Raw genomic sequence first — 8,271 nt, forward strand, 5'->3', positions numbered from 1 at the left:
AACAGTCGCATTTGGTGTTATCCAGTGGAAAGGATGATTTGGGAGCTTTGTCTATGTTGGAAGACAATGTGAAGAAATTAAAGAGTCCAAAAACTTCAACCGGATAGAAAGAGATGACGTGTGGCAATGGCGTGTTAGTGAGTAGGCTTGATGATGTGACACTTTGTCGGTCACGTCATCACTTAACAAAATGAGACTAATGATAAGTACTACGTTGAAACATAAAAAAAAATAGATACTTAATTGACCAAAAATAAATTTGAGATAGTGATATGAAAACGACCTATTTTCCTTGTATGAAAAACATATTTAAGCCTTTATATAATATTATAAAGAATTGTCCATTATGATTGGTTTTTGTTTTAGACCTTAATAGTATTTCCTATATTTATTTTTAAAATTTATTATCCTTTTAATCCCTAAACTTCTTAATATTTTTATTTTTAATCCCTGAACTTTTTAATTCTATTTTTAGTCCCTTAATTTTATTTTTGGTCTTACTTTGAGGCAAAGGTGGGATGAAGAAAGAGGAGACAAAGTTGTCATTTTGCTTTTCTTTTTTATTTGTTAAAAAATATTCAATTTTAATCTTAACCGTTGAAATATTTTTATAATAAATCTAAGGACTAATAATAGTGGTCCACCCATAAATCATTTGATACAATTCTTCAACCTAGAATTTGCATGTTTTTATTAACAACATTATTAAATTATGCAGGAAACATGGTCGTAAAGGTTAATAATAGTGGTCCACCCATAAATTATTTGATACACTTCTTCAACCTAGAATTTGTATGTTTTTATTAATAGCACTATCAAATTATGTAGGGAACATGGTCGTGGGATCGTGGCTGACTGATTGGTATTTGGTAGTTGTGGGATTGTTGGAGCCGCATCACAACATGAAATTCCTTCAATTGCATGTCCTACTACATGTCCTCTTGAACACTATAACAAATACATACACATTCTCACTTTGTATCACTCAAAGACCGTCACTTTTCTTGAGCATTTTCCACTCACCCAACTAGTGCCCAACTCGTACATCACACAAGAACCAAGTTAGACAACATTGAACCAAGATTGCCAAGTCACATGTGTGAACTTTGAACCCTTAGCCTATAACCAAAGTACCTTCCAAACCAACAATGGCTATTATAATAAGGTATGTGTGCATTGGGATATACCTATAATTGATCCATTAAAATACCAAGCAGAAAAAAAAGGAACAAAAATAAATAGAATGGAGAAAGCAAAACAAAAACACAGTCCTTCCCCATCCCCATGTTATGCATTGCAATACTAACTCTAACCCATGGAGCCCTCAACGACATTGCAATTGGAGGAGTGATAAATAACGTCTCCATTGCCACATAAGCCTTCTACTTTCTCTTTCTAGAAGCAAAGAGAGAGAGAAGAATTCACTACAAGAATTAAACAAAGAATCTAAGTTACAAGAGAAAGTTGTGTCATTTGAGAGGTGCAGCACCGGCGAGTTCGACCTATAGGAAAGCTTTGAAACCTTGTCGCTAGCATTTGGAGGGCACGCCAAAGCCACTATGTTGTGGGTGTATCTTAACGACCTCTCACTACTGCAAAAACACATTTCTACTACATTGTTTCTAAGAAGGTTTGTAAATAATCAAAAGTTTTCAAAGACATTCTCGCAAAATCGTCTTTAAAACATTTTTTCAAAGACATTTTTATCAAAATCATCTTGAAATGAGATATTCAAAGGCAGTTTTACTAGAACCGTCATTATTGAAATTTCATTTTTCATATTCCCTCTCACCCAGTCTCTCATTTTCATTCCCCATCTTCAATTCCGTGCTCATTCCTCTCCTCTCTTGCTCGCATACCTCACTCTTACGGTATGCTCTCTCCACCTTCAGAGCCAAGGAGGAAGAGGTTGAAAGGAAGCCTTGTGTGAAGGCTCTTCCTTTCAAGGTGAAAGCGATGTCGAGAGGATCATCGTCGCAGAAAGCAAGGAGTGGATTCTTCTAGAACTCAATGTTTGATTGTTTAATTTGATGCACCGAACACTATGACCCTGTTCTGGTGTCTCAGGAAGTGTGCGTTGAAATCTACAAAGGCGTCACCACTAGCCAGCTCAATGAATTGGTAGCGGAAACCACCGCGGCTATGATCGCCAACCACCCTGACTATTCTTCTGTGAGGCTCTTCTCTTTTCTTGCGTTTTTTTGTGGTTCATATTATGGCTTAAAGGCTAATCTGTGTGGTTTTGTGTTTGGTGCAGTTGGCTGCGAGGACAATTTTCCTCTAGCTCTCTCTTTCTTCTTATTCTCGTCATTGAATATCTATTTCTTCTAGAGAGATCTCGCAGATTTTCTTGCTTTCACATGATCTTAGAATGCACTATTTTGATCAACTGATAAGAAACACATTTTGATATAATCATATCAACTTATTAGATTGCTAAGGATGGTTACAGCTGATTACTAAAATTTTGCAAGCTTTGGTATTAATGTCGTTTCAAATTTTTTGTCATTTTTCTTTACTGCACTTGTTAGTTCTGAAATTTCTTGATTTTGGATGTAAATTGCTAGATTAGGCATACTGGATTGTTCTTTCTTTTAGAATGGGTGGAATTGAGCAATTAATTATTCTAGATAAAACATCCGTAGTTGAATTAATGACATTTTGCCTCACGAAATCTGTGATTTTTTCCTTCTGCAGGTTTTTACATTTTTGGAGTAGCTAAATCAGATGAGGCAAGGTGGTCTTTTGTTAATTACTTCAACTTAGGTAAACGAATCTGCCTTGGTGAATCTGTCAAGATTGAAGAATAGGTTTGTATATATTAATTAATAATTAATGTTAGTGCTGAAGCTTTTTTGTTTTGTGTTTGTGTGCTTCATTGTCTTTGCATTTATTCTTCTAATTTAATTTGCCTTGAATTCACTATGTAGATTGCAAACTACTTGTCTTGGCAAAAAGGATTTAAAATGAGTTGGAACCCACACATGGAGGTCCATTACAATACCATTAGCTATCCCTATAATACAACAGGAAGCTTTATCGAATATTTTGAAGGTCTCACCTATGAACATGTCAACTTCATTTTTTATGGTGAATCGCATGCTCAGGTACTAGCAAAAATTTTCATTTATATCATGTTTAAGATATTTTATATAATCCTTGGTTTGATGGAAATTGTTCTTCTTATCTTGTTTTATTAATGTAAATATGTCCTGTAGTTGTGTTTCACTATTTTATCTCAAACTTTGTTATTGTTGTTCTTTTGTTATTAATGATAGGCTACTAGAAAGATTCATAATTCTAAAGTAAAGACATAAAATTCCATTTATATATGCTGGAGAGTTCATACCCTTCAAAGTCAAGCTTTTACAAGTTTGGACTATCTGAACCAGAGAATACTTCACACTATCGTTACGGTCATGATTATGAGGTAAATCATCACGAACCTGTGGTGGATGAGTATAGGAGACCTTCTGAGAACTCATTGACAATCAATGAAAAGTCTGCAGCAGTAAGCACAAAATGGGTTAAAGGTGGAAACACTAACACACGAGACAATTATATTGAATGTAAGTTTGTGATTTTCATCCAACTGAAAATAATTACAATAGTAATATCTGGCTGTTGAAATGCAGTCTTGGGTATATATGTAATGTCCTAAAAAGTTCATTTATGCTCAATTTATACTGTTACACTTGATTCTTTTCGTAAGCATCATAATGTTTGAGAAACTAGTTGTTGTACTAAGTCGATAATTAATTTAGTTATCCCAATGCTATGATCTTAAGCCCTTTATATGATCCTTTGGATTAGCTGTAATTTAGTTGATCTTTCCAAAACTATACAATGGATATCTCTCTAATTTGTAGATGGCTTATTTAATTTTCACTTTTCCTCTGCACCTCTTCATTAATCTTTATCCTGTCTTTTTGCTAAGGAAATAAATGTTGAAGCTTTTAACTGTTGTTGTAAGGAAAATATGGACTTGGGTCCTCTATGGGGACGGATCTATAAAACATCTAAAGGGGACCTTGACACGTATAATTGCATTGAATATAAATATGTAGAGGTCAAAAATAATGAGCCTAAAAATTGAAGTGATAGAAGTGTGAGATTTTTAGTGACAAAAGTGAAGTAAACATTAGTTCAGAACATATAAATTTTGGATAAAGTAATAAACTAACAAGGCTTGTCCGCCTTTGGAACTGTCTCTGATCCCCTCTATCAATGCTTTGTCCAACTCCTTAAAGAAATAGACAGGGGCAAAGAAGTTAAATGAGTAGTTCCACTTCGGTCAACCATCCGGATATGGTAGCCCTTTCCAGAACAAATATTTGTAGGACTTTTTTCAAGCTTAAATCCAAAGACAAGGCAGTAGATTTTGTTAATGACCTCTTCATTTATATCCTTGCAAACCCCCTTTTTCATATTAGATAGTTTTGAGTCCTTTCACCACCCTACATATAAAATGTTTTCTCACAATTTGAACAACTTTGTCTCTTTTCTTTCAAGTCCTCGAAGACATCATAGTAATTCAAATGATTATCAGGTATTTGCCTTCAAGACTCCTCATGCCTGAAAAGAAGTTTAAACAGTTACCTTTAGCCATTCATCGGTTCGAATCACAATAAATGATTATCTAACAAGCCATATTATATAGGTTATTTGGCAAGATAATATTGATCACGACAACATGATCTATGAGGTTGGATTGAGTCTCGGATTCCTTCTCTTTTTAGGCATTATGTAGTATTTCGTTAAGTATAGCTACTAAATATTTTGTTTATTTGGAGTCAATCTTCTAGATATACACAATAGTTAATCTTGAAATTATTTGACCAAGGGAACATAGTTTGGTTACTTGTTTATTTTTATGTCTTTCGTTGTTTTATGCTTCACAGAACGCATTATTCTACGTGAGATGGTTTCTCTTGGAAAATATTGCTTGCCAAATCACTTCATAAAATTGTCACGGTTAATTATGTGTCCTTATAAGCTAGATTACATTACATGTTTTAATTGCAATTGGTAAAATCCATTATTTTCCTTCTACTGTCGGGTTATTAAATCTAGTAAAAAATAGAAGTTAACAAGGCAATATTTATGTTAGAAAATTGTATGAGTTGCATGTGTTTTACAATTAAATGTGCAGTGTGGCAAATGGTACTTAAATCATTATGGTATGCCAACATCTGTATAGATAGCAAATTAGAAATTAGAAAAGGGTCGAAGTATGGACACAATATTATTTAAATGATAAAATTAGGATTTTGATTTTCCAATTAACACCCTTTTTTTTCTCACATTCCTTACATAATTGCTTTTTTTTTAAGGATCTTTCTTTTTATTTATATCTTGCTTTATTCATCAATTCACATTTCACATATATTTTTCTTTTCTTTTCTTTTAATATTGTGAAAAGAAAAACATTTAACAGAAAACTAATTTGACTTTTAAGAATATATATTGTGGAAAAGGTAGAAATAGTATAATAATATATATAATTTGACTTTTTTAGACAGTTGTTTAAAAAATTATCTTAGAAAGTAGATTATCTAAAATGATTCCTCAGAAAATTATCTTAGAAAATAGACTTTTTAAGATGATTTTTTTTAAAAATCATCTAGAAATGTTAATTTTTTTAATATTTAAAAAAATACATTTTAAGACGATTTTGAAGAGAATCGATGTAGAAACCAAGATTCTAAGATGATTTAAAAACCATTGTGGAAAGTGTTAACTTTCTACAACAGTGACTTCAAAGACGATTTTTGAACCGTTGTGAAATATGCTAAATAATTGATATGAAAAATTCTTTTTCTAGTAGTGTCTATAGCAAAGAAGGACAGATAAGGAAATAATTCATACTAATTTATTTTCAAGTTTTGAAAGAATTTTTTGTTTCATAGGCACAATACTAATCAAATAAACAAAAATTCCATCATATAAAAGAGGAACAAACTCATTGGATATGATAATAACTAGGATAAAATATGTTTTAGTCCTTTATAATTTAGATAAATCTTATTTTTAGTTCTTGAAATTTTAAATCATACAACTTAGTCTCTGGAATTTATTAAAAAAATGATTTTAGTCTTTGGGTTTACTCCTTAATTTTCGTACCTTTTTAACTTCAAGTTGTGAGAAGAGACTAAAAACACACTTTTTATAATATTCAGGAACTAAATTACTTGATGTGAAAGTTTGAGGACTAATAAAAACAAGATTTAATAAAAGTATATAAATTAAAAACATATTTTACCCTAATAACTAAAACTTGTCAAATTAATTTTATAACAACTATATATAAATATGTTTATAACATAATCTTAATCATAATTAATGTTAATAATTAGATATATAGATAGATAAATGAGACTTATAATAATACACAAAATATAATTAGTATAGGTAACCATTGGTAAAAAAATGTCATTTTTATCATATTTATAATTAATAAACATATCTCTTTCAGTTAAATTATAATTAGTGTCAACAAATATTATTAAAAAGATTAGTATATAATCATTGATAACCCATATTATTAGGTTTATCGGTAAGTATTTTTTTTACTATAAGTAGTATATATTTTATTAATTATTATATATCTATTAAACCTTTTGAGGGAGGGGGGCTATGATGCCCCTACTAGCCCCCCATATATTCGTCACTAAGAGCTAAGCATAGCTTGTCTATATCACATTGATGCTTAAAAATGATGTTGTCGTGTTTTGCAACGTCACTTCCGCACTCTCTTTGACTTGGAATGCTTCACCAATGTCGAGTGCCGCTAGTAGTGACAAAGCCAGCAGCGTGGCACGAAGCCTCTCAAGTATGTTGAGGATCTGAAGAAAGCTCTCGTGGTTGCAATCAGTGTTGTCAGCATTGTTTGAGAGTGTAGCCACATGATCCAATCAAGTAAAGAATAGAAAAGGGAGTGAAAAATCATTCAATACTAATTTATGAAAAGGGATATTTTGGAGTATTTTTTTTGCAAAGGGGAGTGTGCTAGTAATAAGGGGAAGTATAGCAATTCCAAAAAAAAATATCCACACACGCACACGTAGGCACACACACTTGGACAATATTTTTTATTATTTTTTACAATTCACTTTTTTGTCTCTCTTTCTCTCCTTTTTTTTTTCCTTTTTCTCTTTTGTCACTAAAAAATCTGTGCATTGCATGGGATCCGCTTGTTGTCAGTATATTATAAAAGATCAACGCCCAAGTACCTACCAACATGGGGAGTTGTTATTCTCACCCCAAACATTACTATTCTCATCACCCATATGGGTGGCCTTTTCATTATTCCGAAAATGTTCATCCCAAGGAATCATGATTCCTCTATGCAACATTTACAGCGGAATTATGTTTCTTCCGATTATTTTTTTCCACCCCCAAAATACATGTTTTTGTTATACATAGCATAGCAAAAAACAAACATGTTTTCAATGTGTTATGTATAACAAAAACATATTTTTGTTATGTATTTTATTTTTTTATTTTTAAAAGGCATTTGATGAAAAATATGACTATTTAATGCTTGAAATTATAATTATTGACTGACACGTGAATAGTTAATGTGCATAGATCAATGTGAGTTTTTGTAGAAGTTCACTTTAAGTCCAAAAATGATCTCATAGCTTCTCAACATACTTTTGATTGTTGTGACATTACTATAAGATGCATCCCCAAAGAAGATTGTACCATCAACATATTGCAATAAATTAACCTTAATGGCATTTCTACCGATGAGGAAACTTTGAAACAATTTTTTTGCAACTGCTTCTCTCACGAAGCCACTCAAACCTTCTGCCACTATGGTAAAAAGGAATGGTGAAAGTGGAAAACTCATCTTAAACCTCTTTGTGGAACAAACTCATCAAAAAGGTTTCCATCGACTAACACTAAAATGTGCGTTGAAATCAAACATTGTTTGACCCAACCATTCCATTTATCTCCGAATCTCAACCTTTGCATCATATAAAACAAGAATTCTCACGAGACAAAATCATATGTTTTCCCATAGTTAAACCTTGAACACCAAGCATTTTTTCTTCCTCCTCTTTGGTTCATCCACCACTTCATTTGCCACCATGACACTATGTAACAAATGTCTACCTTCCAAGAAAGCTGTTTGGCACTTATCAATAACGTCGACCAAGACACCTTTTAATCTCCTTGCTATAATTTGTCAAAATTTTATACATACATAAGGTATATAGGTCTAAAATCCCCTAAGCCTTGAGGATCATCTACTTTAGAAATAAG

The 8,271-nt window shown here is 32.1% G+C and overlaps 1 long non-coding RNA gene across 3 annotated transcripts; it reads left to right on the forward strand.

Moving 5' to 3' along the window:
• The first annotated feature begins 989 nt into the window (after positions 1 to 989).
• On the forward strand, positions 990 to 3,847 carry LOC100792986 (uncharacterized). Of its 3 annotated transcripts, none has more exons than XR_001385654.2 (4): positions 990 to 2,172; positions 2,698 to 2,810; positions 2,931 to 3,107; positions 3,279 to 3,847. It is a non-coding gene; the product is annotated as an uncharacterized lncRNA (long non-coding RNA). The 3 variants fall into 3 exon arrangements; XR_001385653.2 differs by having other exon boundaries at positions 990 to 1,630; positions 1,893 to 2,810; XR_419175.3 differs by having other exon boundaries at positions 990 to 2,810.
• Positions 3,848 to 8,271: the final 4,424 nt, after the last annotated feature.

This window comes from Glycine max, chromosome 17, assembly GCF_000004515.6.
Source record: "Glycine max cultivar Williams 82 chromosome 17, Glycine_max_v4.0, whole genome shotgun sequence".
Classification (NCBI taxonomy): Eukaryota; Viridiplantae; Streptophyta; class Magnoliopsida; order Fabales; family Fabaceae; genus Glycine; species Glycine max.